Here is a 23,737-nt window from a genome sequence, read left to right on the forward strand (position 1 = left end):
AGATATGGATTTATTTTGCCATATTTATAAATCAAACTTAACCACTGAATTTCTATTTCGAAGAGGATACTTTTGCTCTCGAACAGGACTTTCCAAACATGCTGTCGAACTTCCCATAATAGTTCAAAAGACCCAAAAATGATCGAAATTCAGTGACATTCTTGGGAGTGGGTGCATTTCTAATTGCATTCAGATTTCCCTTGGTTGGATGTAAACCATCTTTGTCTACTCTGTGCCCTAAGTATTTCACTGAGTTTTGAAATAACTCACACTTGTGAGCAGTCATGCATACCCTGTGCTTCTCTAGCCATTTGAGCACTTCATTCAATATGTTATGGATTTGCCTGTTTGTCATCCAAATAATATACTACCCCTTCAATACCTTGCAAAATCTGGTTGATCACCCCTTGGAATATGGCAGGGGCAGATGATGCTCCAAATGGTAGCCTATTGATATAGGCCGAGATGAGTATTTATAGTCAAGCATGACTTGGACTCCTCAGCTAGCTCCAGTTGTAAGTAGGCATTTGTAAGATCTAAATTTGAGAAGATCTGACTACCTGCCAACATTGTAAACAAATCTTCTACATTTGGCAATGTATTGGGGAGATTACCCTCTAGAACTTGGTTTACGGTTACTTTAAATCACCACACAACCTTATCTTACCATCTGACTTAGGTACAACAACAATGGGTGTAGCTCAATTACATAGATCTATCTTAGAGATAATGTTCTCAGTCTCTAGTTTTTTGAGTTCTTGCTCAACTCTCTCGTTGAGTGCATATGTTATGATATGTGGCTTGCAGTAAACTGGTCTAGTGTCCTTCTGAACCCTGACACTCACCTTGAAGCCTTGGATCGGACTGCCTGTTTCGCAGAACACCTTCGGATACTTGTTGATGACATCATCCTTTGATGCAAATTTCGTTTCAATACGAAAAATTTCACTTTAATCCAGCTTCAGTGATCCCAACCAATTTCTTCCAAGTAAGGCAGGCCCTGCCACTAACAAGAGAGGCAAGCTCTGAAATTGGTCCTTGAATTTAACTGGTACGGTGATACATCCTACCACAGGAATATTCTCTCCTGAGTAGCCTAACAGCTCTATCTTGGATTTCTCCAATGGGAAATCACGCAATTTGTCGAGATATAGCAATTCCGATACTATGCTCACGGATGCGCCAGTGTCGATTTCCATGAGTATCTTGGTTCCTGCAACATCTACTTGGATGATGATACTTTTTGAATTGCTGTTAGATACCCCCATGCGCCTGATGATGTATATCTCTTCATCCTGTTGCTTTTCTTCCATGCTATGTACTCTCTGGGGATTTCTACTTATAGCCTTGAAAGTTGGTTTACTCTTCAGTCGGCAAGCCTTCGCAAGATGCCCAGTTTTTCTGCAGAAGAAACACTCTGCCTTCACATATGGGCAACTTTGAGCAATGTGTTGGCATCTATAGCACGACTTCAATGCTCTGTTACTATTGCCAGTTGCTGAGGCCTAGGGGCCCAACTGCCTTTTACTTTTAACCTGCAGGCGATTCAACTCAGTTTCTGCCAACTGGAAATGGCTCGAAATTTTCCGGAGTATTGGTCGGCTATATCCATTGACATAGCTGTCTGACAAGCTAAATCAAAAGTCAAGTTAGGAGTTGTCAACAACTTTCTTCTGATCGCTTCATTTTTCATCCCACAAACAAAGTGATCACACAATGCTCAGTCCTGAAAGTTTCCGAAATGACAGTGAATAGCTAGTTTTTTTAATGCTACAATGTACTCACTGATACTTTCATCAATTAACTGATCTTGTGTTCCAAAACGATAACTTTCAGCAACTTCCACGGGCTCAGGACTGTAGTGCTGTTCTAACTTCCTTAGAATCTCCATAAGTGATGTGTCCTTTGGCTTGACGGGAACAAACACATTTTTCAGGGTTTCATAGATCTTTGGGCCTGCTTCAGTCAGGAAAATAGCCTGTTTTTTTTCCAACACCATCCAATTACAGTTTTCAACATCGGGGACTTTGATGATACTATTTGTGGTGAAAAACATTTCTAGCCGCTCCACATATGCTCCAAAAGTCTCTTAGTCGCAATGGAATTCACCCAAGCGCCCTATTATTCCCATAGGCGCAGCCATCTGGACTCTTCAGTTCAGCTAAGTCTGCTTGTAATTTACCTTGGATTTTTAGCTGTTCTGCAAACAAAGGACCTTTCTAGTCTCTCTGTTGTTTGGCTGGAATCATCCACCAACAAAAATTTTAGCTAGGGAATCCAGAAATCCTATCCTTCATTGCCAATGTGATATATTCTTTACGACATCAAAACACACACTTTTACAAGATGGCTCTTAACTCAGAAACTTGTCAGGTGACCTGTCATCTGATGCCTTTATATGTGAAAACAGCAATTGCTGCATTACCACAGTGGTCCACTGGGTGGAGCAGTAGTCCACTGGGTGAAACTATATATTGCAATCATGACCAGAAAATCTGTTTCAGTGATGTTGTTTGGGGAATAAATATTGGCAAGGACACCGGGAAGATGTTTCCCGCTTTTCTTTAAAATAATGGCATGGGATTTTTTAAGTTGCCCACCTGAGAGGGCAAACAGGGCCTTGGTTTAACATCTCATCTGAAAAACAGCCTCTCCGATAGTGCAGCGCTCCCTCATTACTGCACTGGAATGTCAGCCTGGATTCTGCGCTCAAGTCTCTGGAGTTCTGACTCTGAGGCAAGTGTGCTACCACTGAGCCATGTCTGACACCTTAAAAGACTATTTATCATTTAAGGAGTGCTGAGACAGCAGAGTGCGCATGTCTAATGTAGTACACTGCAGTGTTGCCTATGAAGCTATATCTAGTTGGAGTGCAGCATTTGTTTTTGAAAGCTGGATTCTGATCTTCATCATGGAGGGACAAATGTGTCAATATGTCCAAATAATCCTACATGTGGTTCATGTCTAATATTGATTTAACCTATTGGCAGGAAATTGTCCAGGTCACCCAGCAATTTCAGTTACCTTGTGTCAACTGTATTGTGGATTCAGAGATTAGTCATCCACCAACAAAGGATAGCTCTCTCTGTTCTTTAATTACTCATTGAACTCGGAAATAGGAATGAGATCTTAACCTCATGACTCTGTAAGTGTAAACAACAAATGCCATGGTCACAGTTCTGGTTTTGAATGACAGCAAGTAGATCAGAAGAATATATAAGCCAACCATTAGTACTTTAATCTGACAGTCAGTGTTTCAACCCATATGTCAGCTTGTTTGTGTTTCACAAAAAAAATCATCTCTTTTTAGTGAGATTTAAAATTGTCATTATCGACCAATAAGATCAGTTGGAGAACAGGATTTGCTTCTGTCAGTAACAGTAAAATTAGAGGATGGGACTGAAGATTGTAAGAAGTAATCCATCAATCAATCAAATGTTACATTCCCGCACTGTTTGGTACACACGAACTTGCAACAGAAAAGTTTTAAGATGAGTTGATGGCTTCTGAGACTTATAGGTATGCTATTTAGTTCTTGCCCCCACATCAGTTACATATCACAAATAAGTTGATAAAATACTGCCTTTAAAAAAAAATTATTTTGCTGAAAGGAACTTCTTAGGTGAAGCTTTATTTTCTTCAACACTGGTTACAGTCATTTTTTTTTAAATAAGATTATTTTGGTGCAAATACATTAACTGGTTTCTTAGAGCAGTCCTGTCATTGCACTTTCAGAATTATTAGAGTATAAAAATAAGTAGTGATATTTGAGTGGTGCTGAGTTGCCTTCATTTTTTTAAAATACACTGAGAATCATATTTAACACTATACTGCAATGTACAGGTACTACTATGTTGTCATCATCATAGGCAGTCCCTCGCTATGGAGGAAGACTTACTTCCACTCTTAACATGAGTTCTTAGGTGGCTGTACAGTCCAATATGAGAAACACAGTCTCTGTCACAGGTGGGGAAGATAGTCGTTGAGGGAAGGGATGAGTGGGATTGGTTTGCTTGATTTCTGCACGCTCTCGGCGACGAGACTCAAGGTGCTCAGCGCCCTCCCAGATGCACTTCCTCCACTTAGGACGGTCTTTGGCCAGGGTCTCCCATGTGTCAGTGGGGATGTTGCACTTTATCAGGGAGGCTTTGAAGGTGTCCTTGTAATGTTTCCACTGCCCACCTTTGGCTCGTTTGCCGTGAAGGAAGGCTTGCTTTGGGAGTCTCATTCCTGGCATGCGAACTATGTGGCCTGCCAGCGGAGCTGATCAGGTGTGGTCAGTGCTTCGATGCTGGGGATGTTGACTTGGTTGACGACTCTAATGTTGGTGTGTCTGTCCTCCCAGGGGATTTGTAGGATCTTGCGGAGGCATCGTTGGTGGTATTTCTCCAGCGACTTGAGGTGTCTACTGTACATGGTGATGTTTCTGAGCCATACAGGAGGGCGGGTATTACTACAGTCCTGTAGACCATGAGCTTGGTGACAGTTTTGAGGACCTGGTCTTCAAACACTCTTTTCCTCAACGGCCGAAGGCTGCACTGGTGCACTGGAGGCGGTGTTGGATATTGTCGTCAATGCCTGCTCTTGTTGATAGGAGGCTCTTGAGATATGGGAAGTTGTTCACATTTTCCAGGACCACGCCATGGATCTTGATGACTGGGGGACAGTGCTGTGCAGTAAGGACAGGCTGGTGGAGTAACTTTGTCTTGCTGATGTTTAGCGTAAGGCCCATGCTTTCGTACCCCCTCAATAAATATGTCAACTATGTCCTGGAGTTCAACCTCTGTATGTGCACAGAAGCAGACGTCTTCCGCGTTCTGTAGCTCGATGACAAAGGTTGGGGTGGTCTTGGACCTGGCCTGGAGACAGCGTAGGTTGAACAGCTTCCCACTGGTTCTGTAGTTTAGTTCCACTCTAGCGGGGAGCTTGTCAACTGTGGAGCATGGCAGCGAGGAAGGTTGAGAAGAGGGTTGGGACGATGATGCAGCCCTCTTTGACCCCGGTCCGGATGTGGATTGGGTCTGTAATGGATCCATTTGTAAGGATCATGGTCTGCATGGAGCAGACCGAGGATGGTGACGAACTTTTGGGGGCATATGTTGTATGATGCAGATTATTGTCCTGTTTGTAGGTGAGTTGTAGTGGCTGGTTATGTTCCGTAACTTTAACATAGAAACTTAAAAACATAGAAAATATGTGCAGGAGCAGACTATTCTGCCCTTTGAGCCTGCACCACCATTCAATATTATCATGGCTGATCATGCAACTTCAGTACCCCACTCCTGCCTTCTCTCCATACCCCCTGATCCCTTTAGCCGTAAAGGCCACAACTAACTCCTTTTTGAATATATCCGACGAACTGGACTCAACAACTTTCTGTGGTAGAGAATTCCATAGGTTCACAATTCTCTGGGTGAAAAGGTTTCTCCTCATCTCGGTCCTATATGGCTTACCCCTTATCCTTAGACTGTGACCCCTGGTTCTGGACTTCCCCAACATCGGGAACATTCTTCCTGCATATAACCTGTCCAATCCCATCAGAATTTTATATGCTTCTATGAGATCTCCTCTCATTCTTCTAAATTCCAGTGAATATAAGTTTAGTCGATCCAGTCTTTCTTCATATGTCAGTCCTGCCATCCCGGGAATCAGTCTGGTGAACTTTCGCTGCACTCCCTCAATAGCACACAATACTCAAAGTGTAGTCTCACCAAGGCCCTATACAACTGCAGCAAGACCTCCCTGCTCCTATACTAAAATCCTCTCGATAGAAAGGCCAACATGCCATTTGCTTTCTTTACTGCCTGCTGTACCTGCATGCCTACTTTCATTGACTGATGTACCATGACACCCAGGTCTCGTTGCACCTCCCTTTTTACTAATCTGTCACCATTCAGATAATAATCTGCCTTCCTGTTTTTGCCACCCAAGTAGATAACCTTACACATATCCACATTATACTGTATCTGCCATGCATTTGCCCACTCATCTAACCTGTCCAAGTCACCCTATAGCCTCTTAGCATCCTCCTCACAGCTCACACTGCCACCCAACTTAGTATCATCTGAAAACTTGAAGATATTACATTCAATTCCTTCATCTAAATCATTAATATATATTGTAAATAGCTGGGGTCCCAGCACTGAACCTTGCGGTACCCCACTAGGCACTGCCTGCCATTCTGAAAAGGACCCGCTTATTCCCACTCTTTGCTTCCTGTCTGCCAACCAGTTCTCTATCCACGTCAATGCATTACCCCCAATCCCATGTGCTTTAATTTTGCACACTAATCTCTTGTGTGGGACCTTGTCAAAAACCTTTTGAAAGTCCAAATACACCACATCCACTGGTTCTCCCTTATCCACTCTACTAGTTACATCCTCAAAAAATACTAGAAGATTTGTCAAGCATGATTTCCCTTTCATAACTCCATGCTGTCACTGCTTTCCAAATGTGCTGCTATTACATCTTTAATAATTGATTTCAGCATTTTCCCCACTACCGATGTCAGGCTATAATTCCCTGTTTTCTCTCTTCCTCCTTTTTAAAAAAGTAGGGTTACATTAGCTACCCCCCAATCCATAGGAACTGATCCAGAGTCCATGGAATGTTGGAAAATGACCACCAAATGCATCTACTATTTCTTGGGCCACTTCCTTAAGTACTCTGAGATGCAGACTATCAGGCCCTAGGGATTTATCGGCCTTCAATCCCATCAATTTCCCCAACACTATTTCCTGACTAATAAAGATTTCCCTCAGTTCCCTCAGTTCCTCCTTCTTGCTGGACCCTTGGTCCCCTAGTATTTTCGGGAGGTTATTCGTGTCTTCCTTAGTGAAGACAGAACCAAAGTATTTGCTCAATTGGTCTGCCATTTCCTTGTTCCCCATTATGAATTCACCTGATTCTGACTGCAAGGGACCTACATTAGTCTTCACTAATCTTTTTCTCTTCACATATCTATAGAAGCTTTAGTAGTCAGTTTTTATGTCCCCTGCAAGCTTCCTCTTAATTTCCCCCTCCAAATTAAACCCTTAGTCCTCCTCTGCTGAATTCTAAATTTCTCCCAGTCCTCAGTTTTGCTGCTTTTTCTGGCCAATTTATATGCCTCTTCCTTGGACTTAACACTATCCCTAATTTCCCTTGTTAGCCACGATTGAGCCACCTTCCCCATTTTATTTTTACGCCAGACAGGGATGTACAATTGTTGTAGGTCATCCATGTGATCTTTAAATGTCTGCCATTGCCTATCTACCATCAACCCTTTAAGTATAATTTGTCAGTCTATCCTAGCCAATTCACTTTTGAAAGCTGTTTTCAGGTTTCAGTAGGGTACGGCAGCGTAGTGGTTATGTTACTGGACTAGTCATCCAAAATAATAATGGAGGTTAAAAATGACTGGTTTCTGTTTAATACCAACCTGTTATTTTCAATCGGTATCTGTTCTAAATAGACTCAAAGATAGCAGAGGGACTTCAGACCATTGGAAGAAATTATTGTCTACTGTTACTGCCAATGGTTCTAGACTCGTATTTTAAGATTTTAAACAAAATGTTTACAATGCCCAGCAAGCTGATCAGAATCTAAAGGAGGTAGGGAAGGTTAGTGTTTGGGTATTGATCAGAATTCATTTCTATGGTTCTGCTTCAATGATTTTGACTCATGCATATCCTTCCTGAAACTATTTAAATATAAAGATTTATTTTTTAATTGTTGAATCAGCCTATCTTCAATCCTCCTACCCCTGCCACAGGGACAGTTTTGTCCTGTCAGTTGGGATTATTATAGGTGTAGTTCATAAAAGAATTCAACTCACAAATGAACATGAAATATCTGGGATAAGCTTCTCATTGAAAGGAATTGTCCCTGTAAAGTGGTATTGAAGTCCCCACAATTACTTTTATTTTCATATTTAAAATAGCTGTAACCCTTCGAGTAGAAATCATCTTTGGTTTAAAAGACAGAATTACATTGGGTTTGAAAGTGCTGAAAAATGTACCAAATAAAACATCAAAAATTAAAACTTTTAGAGGTAAGGATCCTCAGACCCTGTTAAAATAAAATCTCATACCTTCACTCACCCCTCATCTTTGTATTCCAAATCCACCACTACGACATGCTGTGCTTTCAGTACTTTATAGCTCTTCCCACTACAATAAAGTGATGGATTGCTGAATATATCTGTCGGTCGGTTATTACAGCGTCACGTCCCACTGCATTTAAAGACTAACTCTTTGTCTTCATTTATGTAATAGGCTGTAACTGGGTTTTCAGCTTTTTGATTGCTGCGCCAGTTCTTTTTAAGCTATTGATTATCTTTTGTTGATTTTCTAGGCTTGCATATATGGAAGAGCCAACAACAACATCAGCATCCGTCTCAGGACCATGTCTAAACTAAGCCACCATGCTGCCAGGTGTGACAAGTCAACGAAAGCAACAAACTCCCTCAAATTCCTGGAGGAACTTGGCAGTAAATTTCAAGTATCAGCTCTTCGGCAGGCTGTAAGAAAGCCTCCACGCCTGGTCTTCTGTAAATCTCCACTAAATGACAGGCATCTAATATCAGATTGGGTTAACTTGTAATCTGCACAGGACAGTCATTTTTTCGCCAATCGCTGAAGCCATGTTATCGGCACCCAACTGGAACTTGGAATGTGAAACCCTTGCAGTGTTTCCACCATACAGGTAAAGTGAACTTGCCCTATTACAGCTACAGTCTCTACCAAATCCAGCAATCATTGGGCCAGAATTTGCTGGGATAAATAATGGCAAGTTTAATTTGCATGCTGTTATTAGTGTGTAAAATGACCAGCTATTTGTAGTGAGGAAAAGATATCCCGTGAGTGGTGAATCACCACAAATTGCTGGACAATTTGTGCCACTCTGCCATTAGACTCATGAAAATGGAATCTCGCCGGCAACCTCTCCGTGAGTTTCAAGAAATTGCTGCATTAATGCTGTTAAAATGAAATAAACTCGGAAAGTTAGGGTTGGTACTCAACGCTGTAAGGACTCTTTTAATGATGAGATTTATGTTCTTGCAATATCACTTAAACTCTTCAGCCCAGAAAGGGAATAATTGAAACTGTGGAGTCTCATTCGTCCAAGTAAATTGTTCCTAGAGGTTTTTAAAATACCTCTCTTTGGGCTCAATTTTCCCCAATGCTGTTTTTTAGCATATTTGAAGGGTTACGCCCATTTTCTTTGTGCCCGACTACGCCAAACAAAAGTTGAAAGTTTCTCCATTTTAACTTGTGAATGTGGCCCGCCGCACAATGTCCTTAAGCACTGTGGGTGAAGCCTAAGATTGAGCGCCAAAAAGATCGGGTTGCCAGGGTAACGATGGATACACTGCGGGCTGAGGCTGGAAAGTGAAACATACAAGACATTCTTGCCAGCTCACAGTAACCTGCACAAGCACCGTGCACATTGTATCTTACCACCATGAAAATATTAAAGATTCTTTGTGCCAAAAGTCTATCCTGTAAACTGAATTGGAAAGGCCCCGCCTTCCCGCCGGTGTCCGATGCCTGTGCTGATTTCGGGGCTGTAATGGCAGTGGGGCGGTAAAGTTTGCGCCAGGAATCGTTTGCGCCTCAGTCAGCAACATTGGGCAGCTGGACCCTGAGTGTGGGGCTGAGTGCTAAGGGAGGCGTTGTACACCTCTCTTCGGGTGCTTGGCCAGCTGATCATGCAGAAATCCCTAACTAAACAGCTGCCCCGGGAGCACTCTGAGAGAGGCCTGGGGAGAACAAAAATACCTGAAAAAAAACCCACCAAAAACATTCCCAACACATAGCCCCGTCACCACAACATAAATTGCAAAAATAATTTAAAGGAAAAACAATCACACTTACCTGAGGTCGGCATTACTTACCTCACTGCAGCTGGTATAGGTTGGACCCCCCCGTTTTCACAGGCGTCCCAGGACGGCATGCTGCGGGCGTATGGGTCGGGCATTGCTCACAGGCACAATTCTTCTGGGCGGTACTGCTCCGTGCACCCGCAAAACCGGCCCCCCCCCCGCAGTGCGCTGGAAGTTGGCTGTTCGCCCAGAAGAGCTCACGGCCGCCATTGCCACCCCCCGGGGCGAAAGCAGAAGCGCAAATAACCGGAAAATCCGCACCTTAGTTTAATGTCTCATCTGAAACATAGCATGTCTGTCACGGCAGCACTCTCTCCATACCGCAGCCTATATTGAATGCTCAAGTGTCTGGAGACATTAGCCCTGAAATTCACGGTCCCGGGAAGGACCGTTGCTGCCCGTCAAAATCGAATGGCCGCTGCTTTCGTCTCAACTGGCCTCCCCAACATAGATTTGGCCTGGGAGGTCTTGCAGCATTGTGGGCCACCGCCGACTCTCGTGGCGGTGTGGGGCTTGCGGCAGTACTGACGGTGCCCTCACCAGTTTTTAGGGCTGGTGCAGAGTGGCAGAGATCTCGGAGCCATGGGAGCGGAGAGAGACAAGGAAGTAAGATCCAAACCTGAGGATGTTCAGCACAGGATCCGCACTCAAGGGGACAGAGGATGGGGCGAGGGGGAGAGGGAAAGGGAAAGAGATAGGGTGAGAGAGAGGGAGGGAGAGGGAAAGAGAGAGAGAGGGAGGGAGGGAGAGGGGAAGAGAGGGTGAGAGAGAGAGAGGGAGGGAGGGAGAGGGGAAGAGGGTGAAACAGAGAAAGAGAGAGGGTGGGAGAGAGAGAGAGAGAGGGAAGGGAGCAAAAGAGAAAGGAGAAACAGATAGAAGTGAGGAAAGGGAATGAGAAACAGAATGAGAACATTTGATTGGGAGAGAGAAAAATTGGAACAGAGAAAGAGAAAAGGATGGGGGGAGTGAGAAATCGAGATCCCGAGATTCACAGAGAGAAAACTGAAATCTTAATCCAGGAGCTCAGACTGGAAACATTGCCCCAGCTCAGCATTCCGAGTGGTAACAAATGGGACTCTGTTCCACCACCGTCGCCTCCAGGCTAGATCCATGTGGTCCCATCCTCTGTCATCGAACTACAGTACACAGACGACACTTGCGTCTGTACACACGCGGAGACCAAACTCCAAGCCATCGTCAACACCTTCACCAAGGCATACGAAAGCATGGGCTTTACACTAAATATCCGTACGACAAAGGTTTTCCACGAACCTGACACTGCCATAGAGCACTGCACCCCGCCCCCGGTTATCAAAATCCATGGTGAGGCCTTCGACAACGTGGACCATTTTCCATACCTCGGGCACCGACTGTCAGCAAGGGCAGATATCGTTGACGAGGTCCAACACCGCCTTCAGTGTGCCAGCATAGTCTTTGGTCGCCTGAGGAAGAGAGTTTTTGAAGACCAGGAACTCAAATCTGGCACCTAGCTTATGGTCTATAGGGCAGTAGTGATACCTGCCCTACTATGTGGCTCAGAGACGTGGAATATTTCCAGCAGACACCTCAAAGCACTGGTGAAGTACCACCAACACTGCCTCCGCAAGACCCTGCAAATCCATTGGTAGGACAGACGTACCAACGTCAGTGTTCTCGCTCAGGCCAACAGCCCCAGCATCGAAGCACTGACCGTGCTCGTTCAGCTCCCCTGGGCGGGCCACATTGCCCGCATGCCTGACAAGAGACTCCCAAAGCATGCGCTCTTCTCGGAGCCTCGGCAGGGCAAGCAAGCCCCAGATCGGCAGAGGAAACGCTTCAAGGACATCCTAAAGGCCTCCTTGACAAAGTGCAACATCCCCTGGGAATCCTTGGCCCAAGACTGCCCAAAGTGGAGGAAGAGCATCCGGGAAGGCGCTGAGCACCTCGAGTCTCGTCACCAAGAGGATGCAGAAACCAAGCGCAGACAGCGGAACAAGCGTGTGACAACCCAGGCTCCCCACCCATCCTTTCCTTCAACCACTGTCTGCCCCACCTGTGACAGAGACGGTAGGTCCCATATTGGACTGCTCAGCCACCTGAGAACTCATTTTTAGAGTGGAAGCAAGTCAGCCTCGACTTCGAGGGACTGCCTATGAAGATCTTACGCGTGCCTAACCTGTGATTTCGCCTGTGTCTCTCCTGTGGCTGCCTCATGGGTCTGGGAAGGCTGCTGTGTTCACTGTGTGGAAGCTGCAGATTTCCTTCGCTCGAGCAGCTTTGGGCCTGGAAGGGCCGGCTAGAGACTGGTCAGTACCCTCCTGGGAGAGTTCAGTCTGACTTTGCTCAGGCGAGGCCATGCATGGAAGCACTGGTGAAGTGACAGATCTGGGGCCAGGAATGCTGCGAGCGGAGTGAGCGCATCATCCATATCCTGGCCCGAGGAGCCTGAATAACTCACCAGGGGAGCACGACACCCACACCACCAATCTGAGGGAGCTCAGGTCGGTGCTGTGGCACCAGACCGGAAGGTCCCCTGTGGCCCGTGTGGAACCAGCCGCAAAAGCAACATTGAGTTCTCGGGGGGGCATCCAGCTGAGACTGCATGCGAGCAGCCACAGTCTGAAAGCCATCAGATATGACAACACTTAAGACGCTCTGTCGACTCTTGCAGAGCCGCGGCCATCCTCTCCAAAGCAGCACCGATACGCTCATTCCCTCATGTCTATGCTGCAATGGCAGCTGCCACATCACCCTTAGGGTGAATTTGGCGTGGGAATAACGCCCCAATTAAGACTGCAAACTTTCAGGTTTGAAGGGCTAATAAGACTGGAACACTTTGGCCCTGAAATTCTGATGTCCTGGATCCGTACGAAGTTTCTACGGACCGGGAAGACATCAGAAAAGCCGGTTTCAGCGTGCAATGCGTATGCGCTGAAAACCATCTTTTCCGACCTGTCAAGTTTCTGGCTTGACAGATCTTGCGCATATTGGGAGCGAGGACACTTGCAGGGCAAGATTTCCAATATTTACGAATATGTTGCCCAGTAAATGTCCTCAAAAATTTTGTGCCTGAAAAAGCAGGCGTATAGCCACTTTTACAGGCATGTGTTTAAAAACATACATCTACATTAAAATTAAATTAAATAAACACATATGAAAACATATTTTATTGTTTAAAAACCGTCCCCACTACGGTAAGTTTATTTTAAGGCATCTTTAAAAAAAGTCAGGAAAATATATTTTTTTATAAGAACTTCAATTTAAATGATTCTTAAATATGTAATGTATTTTTCTATTTTTTATTAGTGTTTTGTGTGTTTGAGGTGACAGGGGGGTTAATCATTATAATGGGAACACCAACTTATGGAGTTCCCATTATTATGAATGAGAAAGTACTGTACCTTGATTGGCTGCCCAGAGCCATGTGACTACAGCTCCAGCCCTGCGCACGTCCTGACGTGCACGCACTCCGATGCATAGGAGTGAAGGCTTCAGGCTCGGAAGTTCGAGCGGGCGCAGCAGCAACAGGTAAGTGCGCATCTTTTTTCCCTTTTTCACTCGTTTGCCTGCAGGAAGACCTCGATCGGAATTTCAGGCCCATCATTGTGGTCAAAAAGCTGAATTTGGATCCAATGGCCGCCGCAAACTTTGCGGCGCTAATCAGGGAAAAAGGGCCTTAACACCACCAGCTTTCTGGCTGCACTGCATTTCGGCCCCATACTCTTCTGACTCAGGTGAGTGTGTTGTCACTGAACCAAGACTGATACCTCAGTTTACTAAAAAAGCAGTGTTATTCTTGTACTTTGGGCCTTACAAACCTTTTGTAATGGAGCCAGCTATATAACCGATTGGTCCAAGGAGTGGTTGTAAATTTCAGCATACGATCTCTAGTCTACAGGAACCTGGTTTACCATTTTGTTACACATGCCACACAGAATAAATGTTGTCCCATGATTATAAAATGGAGCATTGCTTCCCTCAATGGCTGAGGTTGATAGTACCCAGAATCAACATGAGCCACACAGACCAGGAAGTTCCAGGGCCAATCCCCAACCTGTGCTGAGCTAGCTGATCGCAACTGCACCCCAAGACTAAGGGGTGGGGAGGCGAGAGGTAGACAGGAATCTGCCAGCATGCTCAGTCTGATTATTATCCAAAGACCTATGCTGCAAAGTATGTGGGTGGATATCAGTTGAGGACAAGATCGGATCAAATAAAATACCAACTCTGTCCAGGCTAATGTACAAGACTAGATTGAGGTAGAAAAGGACTCTTGTAGCAGCATTGCCCAACTTCACTACCTTCATGACAGGGGATCATGTGGAGAAAATTAGAAAAAAAATATTCTTAATTGTGCTATTAATATTGACTGTGTCATGTATGTACTTTTGGGATCACTAGCCACTAGATGGCGTGACTGTTGGAGGCCATTGGGCTACACGTACATGTGTGCAGCTTAAGTATAAAAGGCCAGCAATTTTGTATATTAGTCACTTTGGGACTTAATAAAGCAAAGCCAAGGTCATACCTCTTGGAGTTAAACAGTACTCAGTCTAACAATTGCATACACAACATTTGGCGACGAGGCAACAAGAACCTTTACATGCAAAAATGAGCACAATTGGATTGTTGGAGCGATTTGTAGAAGGAGAAGATTGGGCAGACTTTGTGAGCTGTTTGAGCCAGTTCTTCGTGGCCAACAAAATGGAGGAGGTCGGCGACGCAAATCGACGCCAGGCAGTGTTCCTCACGGTTTGCGGTCCAAAAATTTATGGTCTGATAAAGAATCTACTCCTGCCTGTGAGTCCAACAGAGAAGACATATGAAGAATTGTGTACACTGGTACAGGATCACCTTAAGCCAGATGAAGGCATCATCATCTCGAGATATAGATTTTACACGCACGTTCGCTCAGAGGGCCAGAATGCGGCGGAATTCGTTGCCAACCTGAGACGTCTAGCGGGACCGTGTAAGTTCGGAGCTGTGTTGGCAGACATGCTGCAGGACTTCTTTGTAATCGGCATCGACAAACGTAAACTACTGGTGGTGAAGATGTTGGACTTGAACAGGGCCATCACGATCGCTCAGTCATGCATGACGACGGATAGAAGTCTAAAGCAGCTATTAGTGAAAAATCAAAACTCGGCAAGTACTGTAAATATGATTGATTCAGCGTTCGGCAGAGTGGCACATGGCAGGGCCTACCCTACCCTACTGTGGCTGCCCAAAGTCCGCCAGCGGGAATACATCCGATTTCTCCGTGTTGGCATTTTGGGGGAAATCACCGGCACCAGAAGTGCCGATTTAAGCAATATAGTTGCAAAGGCTGTCTGAGAGTGGGGCATCTCCAGCGCAAGTGTCCGCAGATGAGCAAGCGTGCAGCGACGCACCATGTGGAGGATGATGGCCAGACTAGCGCGGATCTGGATACGCAATCCGAGATACCAGAGGAGGAAGTGTAAGGATTGTACTCGTTCCTAACTAAGAGCAAACCGATAATGATCAACGTGAAATTTAATGGCGTGCCGGTATCGATGGAACTGGACATGGGGGCGAGCCAATCGATATTGAGCCAGAGGGCATTCGACAAGCTATGGGATACTAAGGCTGTGAGGCCCAGGCTGAGTCCAGTCAATGCCAAGTTACGTATGTACACCAAAGAACTCATAACGGTGATTGGCAGTGCCACAATTAAAGTGTTGTATGACGGTGCAGTTCACGAGTTACCTCTATGGATTGTCCCAGGCAATGGCCCAACGTTGTTCGGCAGGAACTGACTTGAAAAAAATCAGATGCGACTGGAACGACATCAAGACGTTGTCGTCGGAGGAAGATACATGTGCCCAAGTACTGAGCAAGTTCCCCTCGCTGTTCGAACCAGGCATCAGCAACTTCACGGGAGCCAAGGTGCAGATCCACATGGATGCAAGACCCATCCGTATATGATGAGCGAGAAGGTCGAAATCGAACTGGACAGACTCCAGCGTGAAGGGATCATATCACCGGTTGAATTTAATGAATGGATCAGTTCCATTGTTCCTGTGCTGAAAAGTGATGGCACAGTCAGAATCTGTGGAGACTACAAGGCTACGATCAACAGGGTTTCGAAGGCTGATGACTTGTTTGCAACGCTAGCCAGGGGGAATGTCGTTCACCAAACTGGACTTGACGTCAGCCTACATGACACAAGAGCTGGTCGAGACGTCGAAGAGACTTACGTGCATTAATACGCATAAAGGACTGTTTATTTATCACAGGTGCCCTTTTGGAATTCGCTCGGCTGCAGCAATATTTCAGAGGAACATGGAGAGTCTATTGAAGTCCGTTCCCAGAACCGTCGTGTTCCAAGATGACATCCTGAACACAGGTTATGACTCCGAGGAACATCTGAACAACCTGGAAGAGGTTCTACATCATCTGGACAAAGTGGGACTCGGACTGAAACGCTCGAAGTGCATCTTCATGGCACCAGCGGTCAAATTCTTGGGGAGGAAAATTGCTGCTGATGGCATCAGGCCCACGGATGCGAAAACCAAGGGCATCAAGAATGCACCCAAGCCACAGAATGTGACGGAGCTGCATTCGTTCCTGGGTCTATTCAACTACTTCGGTAACTTCCTACCTAAATTGAGCACCTTATTAGAACCACTGCACATGCTGCTAAGAAAAGGCGACAACTGGGTGTGGGGTGCGTCTCAAGACAGAGCTTTTGAGAAAGTCACTAATCTGCTTTGCTCTAACAAGCTGCTGGTACATTATGACTCTTGTAAACATTTAGTATTGGTCTATGATGCTTCGTCATATGCATACTCCAACAAGCTAATGAGTTGGGTAAACTTCAACCAGTTGCATATGCTTCAAAAAGTTTGTCTAAAGCAGAAAGAGCCTTCAGCATGGTAGAGAAAGAAGCACTAGCCTGTGTGTATGGAGCTAAAAAGATGCATCAGTACCTGTTTGGTCTTCAATTTGAACTGGAGACAGATCACAAGCCGCTCATTTCACTGTTCTCTGAAATACTTCATCCTGCATCCAGAGGTGGGCGCTGACATTATCCGCTTATGATTATGTCATTCGCCATAGACCTAGCACTGAGAATTGTGCCGATGCTTTGAGCTGTCTGCCGTTGCCCACACCGGAGGTGGAAACGCCACAACCGGTGGACCTATTGTTAGTTATGGATGCTTTTGAGAGTGAAGGAACCCCTGTCACGGCTCAACAAGTTAAGACCTGGACCAGCCAGGACCCAATTTTATCGGTGGTGAAGAGTTGCATCCTCAAAGGTGATTGGTCTGCCATACCCAAGCAAATGTGCGACGAGACCAAACTCTCTATTCAATTGGATTGTATACTGTGGGGCAATCGTGTTGTTATGCCCAAGAAAGGGAGAGAGAAATTTGTACGTGAGCTACATAACACACATCCCGGCATTGTAATGATGAAAGCCATCGCCAGGTCTCATGTATGGTGGCCGGGAATTGACTCTAAGCTGGAATCATGTGTGCATCAGGGCAACACTTGCATGCAGCTCAGCAAAGCACCAGCGGAATCGCCGCTGAGTCTGGTCGTGGCCATCCAAACCATGGTCCAGTATCCACATAGACCTTGCAGGTGCCTTCCTGGGGAAGATCTTTGTAGTTGTGGTGGATGCATATTCGAAGTAGATAGAGTGTATAATTATGTCATCCAGCACATCCACAGCTACCATTGAGAATCTCAGTGTCATGTTCGTGACACATGGTCTGCCTGACATAGTTGTTAGTGACAACGGATCGTGCTTCACCAGTCAGGAGTTTCAAGAGTTCATGAAACTCAATGGTATCAAACATGTAAGGTCAGCACCGTTCAAATGTGCTGTCCAAATCATAAAGCAGAGTATGAAGCGAGTAACCCAAAGGTCACTGCAGACCCGCCTGTCATGCATACTGCTTAGTTACAGGACAAGACCACACATGCTTACCGGGGTCTCGCCTGCTAAACTAATGATGAAGAGAGGTCTTAAGACCAAGATATCTCTTGTACACCCTGACTTGAATAATCATGTTGAATATAGAAGACAAAGTCAGCAAGGGTATCACAATCGCGCAGTTGTGTCATGCGATATGTTCTGAATTATGGTCAGGGTCCCAAGTGAATAGCTGGTACTGTCATGGCCAAGGAGGGCAACAGAGTATTGATTGTCAAACATGCAGGAACCATATGGATCAGACAAAGCTGCGGCACACAGACGAACCGGAACAGTCGGAGGAAGAGACAATTGACAACCAACCAATCTACCCCCAGTCATCAGAAGACTCAGTGGTCATCAGTAAATCGGGACTTTCAATCACTGACATGTTTAATGAAAATGAACTTTCAATCCCTGACATGGCCATTGCCACTCCCACCAGGTCAGCCACCCAGCCACCAGTCACAAAAGACTCTGAATACTCACCCAAGGCTGGAGTTGAACTGAGATGGTCAACCCGGGAGCCTAAAACACTGGACCGTCTCAATTTGTAAAAGACTGTGTTAATATCTCAGAGGGGAGTATTGTCATGTATGTACTTTTGGGATCACTAGCCACTAGATGGCGTCACTGTTGGAGGCCATAGCCCAAGTATAAAAGGCCAGCCATTTTGTATATTAGTCACTTTGGGCCTTAATAAAGCAGAGCTAAGGTCATACCTCTTGGAGTTAAACAGTACTCAGTCTAACAGTTATTGCATACACAACAGACTGGCAACCATTTTCCTCTTTATTCTGCTGCAGTGATGTCTACAGTATGCAAGTTACTCATAATTCAAAATCCCTGAGTTCAGACTTTCTGATAATTCAACTTTTTGTCACTAATTCCCCACTTTGCTGTGTTGTTTACTTTGCTTACTTCAAATTATTGTGCAATTCATTTTTTTATTGCAAAATAACTTTGCATTACCAGGAAAAGATTGTATTGTCCTAAATACTTTGCAGAAAAGAGTGTTTATATTTAGAACCAAAAATACTGCCTTTTAAACTCTTGAGTAAATATCATTTAAAATAAGTCAGTGCTGGTAGATGGTGGGGGTGGGTGTGTGTGTGGGGGTGGGGGAATCATTGATTTCAAATTGTTACAAAGAGAGTGAGGAGAGGTTAGGAGAACTGTTAATACATAGAATGCTTTGCCTCAGGCAATAGTTGAGGCAGAGATCATTCCTAATCGAAAAGACCATTGCATCTTTTAAGGGGAATGTTGGATAAATATTTTAAGCAGAGGGAGGTACAGGATGATGGGGTGCGAGCAGGGCAGTGAGATTAGTTTTCGATTACTATAGTAAAGAACCTGCACAGAGACAAAAGGCTGAATCCCCTCTGTGCTGGTAACTTCTAGTTTATGATGGTTTTATTATGAATCATATCTGAGTGTTTGGCAAACAAACAAAAAAAAGACTTGCTAAACATTTTTCAATAAACAGTTGAGGTTCTCTGTGATCACCCAAATTGGTAAATGCACCACCTCGTATGGAACGGAACCAGGAAATTCCAGGTTTGATTCCCAGTCTGTGTTGAGTTAGTTGTTCTGGTGGAGTAACCAGCTTTCGGGTCCCTTGCTCAGGGTATGGAATTGTAATATATTAAATGATACATAAGAACATAAGAAAGTAAGAATTAGGAACAGGAGTAGGCCATCTAGCCCCTCGAGCCTGCTCCGCCATTCAACAAGATTATGGCTGATCTGGCTGTGGACTCAGCTCCACTTACCCGCCCGCTCCCCATAACCCTTAATTCCCTTATTGGTTAAAAATCTACCTATCTGTGATTTGAATACATTCAATGAGCTAGCCTCAACTGCTTCCTTGGGTAGAGAAATCCACAGATTCACAACCCTCTGGGAGAAGAAATTCCTTCTCAACTCGGTTTTAAATTGGCTCCCCCGTATTTTGAGGCTGTGCCCCCGGGTTCTAGTCTCCCCAACCAGTGGAAACAACCTCGCTGCCTCTATCTTGTCTATCCCTTTCATTATTTTAAATGTTTCTATAAGATCACCCCTCATCCTTCTGAACTCCAACGAGTAAAGACCCAGTCTACTCAATCTATCATCATAAGGTAACTCCCTCATCTCCAGAATCAGCCTAGTGAATCGTCTCTGTACCCCTTCCAAAACTAGTATATCCTTCCTTAAGTAAGGTGACCAAAACTGCATGCAGTACTCCAGGTGCGGCCTCACCAATACCCTGTACAGTTGCAGCAGGACCTCCCTGCTTTTGTACTCCATCCCTCTCGCAATGAAGGCCAACATTCCATTCGCCTTCCTGATTACCTGCTGCACCTGCAAACTAACTTTTTGGGATTCATGCACAAGGACCCCCAGGTCCCTCTGCACCGCAGCATGTTGTAATTTCTCCCCATTCAAATAATATTCCCTTTTACTGTTTTTTTTCCAAGGTGGATGACCCCACACTTTCCGACATTGTATTCCATCTGCCAAACCTTAGCCCATTCGCTTAACCTATCTAAATTTCTTTGCAGCCTCTCTGTGTCCTCTACACAACCCGCTTTCCCAATAATCTTTGTGTCATCTGCAAATTTTGTTACACTACACTCTGTCCCCTCTTCCAGGTCATCTATGTATATTGTAAACGGTTGTGGTCCCAGCATCGATCCCTGTGGCACATCACTAACCACCGATTTCCAACCCGAAAAGGACCTATTTATCCCGACTCTCTGCTTTCTGTTAACCAGCCAATTCTCTATCCATGCTAATATATTTCCTCTGACTCCGCGTACCTTTATCTTCTGCAGTAACCTTTTGTGTGGCACCTTATCGAATGCCTTTTGGAAATCTAAATACACCACATCCATCGGTACACCTCTATCCACCATGCTCGTTATATCCTCAAAGAATTCCAGTAAATTAGTTAAACATGATTTCCCCTTCATGAATCGATGTTGCGTCTGCTTGATTGCACTATTCTTATCTAGATGTCCCACTATTTCTTCCTTAATGATAGCTTCAAGCATTTTCCCCACTACAGATGTTAAACTAACCTGCCTATAGTTACCTGCCTTTTGCCTGCCCCCTTTTTTAAACAGAGGTGTTACATTAGCTGCTTTCCAATCTGCTGGTACCTCCCCAGAGTCCAGAGAATTTTGGTAGATTATAACGAATGCATCTGCTATAACTTCCGCCATCTCTTTTAATACCCTGGGATGCATTTCATGAACTCTGTACTGTGAGCCAGTGACCAGGTGTAACCTGGTCAATCTTTAAGGGCTTCCAGAAGTGAAGATACAAAGGTGAAGTTCAGGTTATATACCGGGCACAGCACGAGTGTACCTATGACCCTAGGACCTCTGACGGTAGTGCCCCCTGTTGGTGGGCAGACCTTATGTACATACATTACATCATTTCCCCCCCCAGTTCTTGGCACGTCCATATTACAAGTTCAGACGGTCCGGAGCCCTTCACTCCCTGGTTGACCATCTCAGTACAATCCCAGTGCTTTCCGAGTGTCTCACGACTTGGGGCTGGGCGTTGACCATAGTGGATTCTTCTGATGGCTGGACGTGAGTTGGCTGGTCATCTAAGCTCGCGGTGTCCTCTTCCCATCTGTTCCGGTTCGTCAGTGTATCTTAGCTTGATTTGATCAATGTGTTTCCTGCACATCTGCCCATTCTTGAGCTTAACCATATACACCCGGTTACCCTCCTTATCCGTAACATTGCTCGGGAGCGTGATCATGATACCACTGCTGGCGTTGATGTCGGGTTTCGACATAATCGTTAAGGTCAGAATGGACTAGAGAGAGCCTGGTTTTGAGGCCTCTCTTCATCAATAGTTTCGCAGACGGGACCCCGGTGAGCGTGTGTGGCCTTGTCCTGTAACTGAGCAGTATGCGTGACTCGCGTGTCTGCAAGGAACCATGAGTCAGGCTCTGCTTAATGGTTTGAACTGCCCGCTCTGCTTGACCATTGGACGCGGGTTTGAACGGGGTTGACCTCACGTGTTTTATGCCGTTGCGTTTGGCAGACCATCTGTGGCAAACATGGCTCTCAGGTTCTCAATGGTGGCAGTGGAAGTGCTGGATGACATTATCACACATTCTGTCCATTTGGAGTATGCATCCACCACCACAAAAAACATTTTCCCGAGGAAGGGGCCTGCAAAGTCGATATGGATTCTAGACCACGGTTTGGATGGCCATGACCACAGACTGAGCGGATCTTCCTTTGGGGCATTGCTTAACTACATGCAAGTGCTGCACTGATGCACGCATGACTCGAAGTCCACCAAACATGGGACCTGGCGATGGCCTTCAACATGACAATACCGGGATGCGTACTATGTAATTCCCGTACAAATCTCGCCCTGCCTTTCTTGGGCTTTACAACATGATTACCCTACAGTAAACAGTTGGACTGGATGGAAAGCTCATCTTTGCGACAGCCGTACGGTTTGGTTTCATCACCCATTTCCTTGGAGATGGTCGACCAGTCCCCGTTAAGAACAGAACGTTTTACAACCTATAGGGTCGGATCCTGGTTGATCCAGGTCTTAACTTGTTGAGCAGTGACACGTGACTCTTCACTCTCAAAGGCATCCATGACCATGAGTAGCTCTGCGGGCATTGGCATTTCCACCTCCGGTGTGGACAATGGTAACCGGCTCAATGCATCAGCACAGTTGTCGGTGCCTGGTCTATGGCGAATGACATAATCATAGGCAGATAATGTCAGCACCCACCTCTCGATGCGGGAAGACACGTTGGTATTGATCCTTTATGTTCCGAGAACAATGATATAAGCGGCTTGTGATTGGTTTCCAGCTCGAAGCGAAGCCCAAACAGGTACTGCTGCATTTTTTTTACCCCATAAACACATGCTAAAGCCTCTTTCTCTACCATGCCGTAGGCTCTTTCCCCCTTGGACAGGCTTCGAGACGCGGATGCAACTAGTTGTAGTTTGCCTGACTCATTGGCTTGCTGGAGTATGCAGCCGACCCCATAGGACGACGCATCACAGATCAAAAGTAGACGCTTGCATGGGTCATACAGTACCAGCAGCTTGTGGGAACACAACAGATTTCTAGCCTTCTCAAAAGCTCTGTCTTGAAATTCACTCCACACCCAGTCATCTCCTTTCCTGAGCAGCTTGTACAAAGGCTCTAATACTGTGCTCAATTTGGGTAAGAAGTTACCGAAGTAGTTGAGAAGACCCAGGAACGAACGCAGCTCCGTCACATTCTGGGGTTTGGGCACATTTTTGATGGTCTCTGTTTTCACGTCTGTAGGCCTGATTCTGTCTGCAGCAATCTTTCATCCAAGGATTCATCCAAGGAATTCAACCTCTGGTGCCATGAAAACGCACTTCGAACGTTTCAGCCTGAGTCCCACTTTGTCCAGACAACGCAGAATCTCTTCCAGATTGTGCAGGTGCTCGGCGGTGTCACGACCTGTGACTAGGATGTCATCTTGGAATACCACGGTCCTGGGGACGGATTTCAATAGGCTCGCCATGTTTCTCTGAAATATGGCTGCCGCCGAACGAATGCCAAAAGGGCACCTGTTGTAAATAAACAATCCTTTGTGCGTGTTGATGCACGTAAGTTTCTTTGATGATTCAACCAGTTCCTGTGTCATGTAGGCCGATGTTAGATCCAATTTGGTGAACGATTTTCCCCTGGCTAGCGTTGCGGGTACTGATCTTGTTTCTAAACTTGGTTGATCGTGACCTTGTAAGTCTCCATAAATCCTGACCATGCCGTCGCTCTTTAACACCGGAACAATGAGGCTGGCCCATTCATTAAATTCGACTGGTGAGATGACCCCCTCGTGTTGTAGCCTGTCCAATTCGAGCTCGACCTTTTCTCTCATCATGTGCGGGACCGCCCTGGCTTTGTGATGGATGGGCCTTGCGTCTGGGCCTAGGTGAATCTGC

At 45.5% G+C, this 23,737-nt stretch overlaps 1 protein-coding gene across 1 annotated transcript in view; it reads right to left on the reverse strand.

Annotated features, from left to right (window-relative positions):
* tmem218 (transmembrane protein 218) overlaps nucleotides 1-8,431 on the reverse strand; it is a 55,821-nt gene extending 47,390 nt beyond the window's left edge. Inside the window, exon 1 of the mRNA XM_070894340.1 lies at nucleotides 8,082-8,431. The gene's annotated coding sequence lies outside the window, so the exon portion shown is untranslated. The remainder of the gene's footprint in view (nucleotides 1-8,081) is intronic.
* Between the last annotated feature and the right edge of the window lie 15,306 nt (nucleotides 8,432-23,737).

This window comes from Pristiophorus japonicus, chromosome 11 (assembly GCF_044704955.1).
Source record: "Pristiophorus japonicus isolate sPriJap1 chromosome 11, sPriJap1.hap1, whole genome shotgun sequence".
Lineage (NCBI taxonomy): Eukaryota > Metazoa > Chordata > Chondrichthyes > Pristiophoridae > Pristiophorus > Pristiophorus japonicus.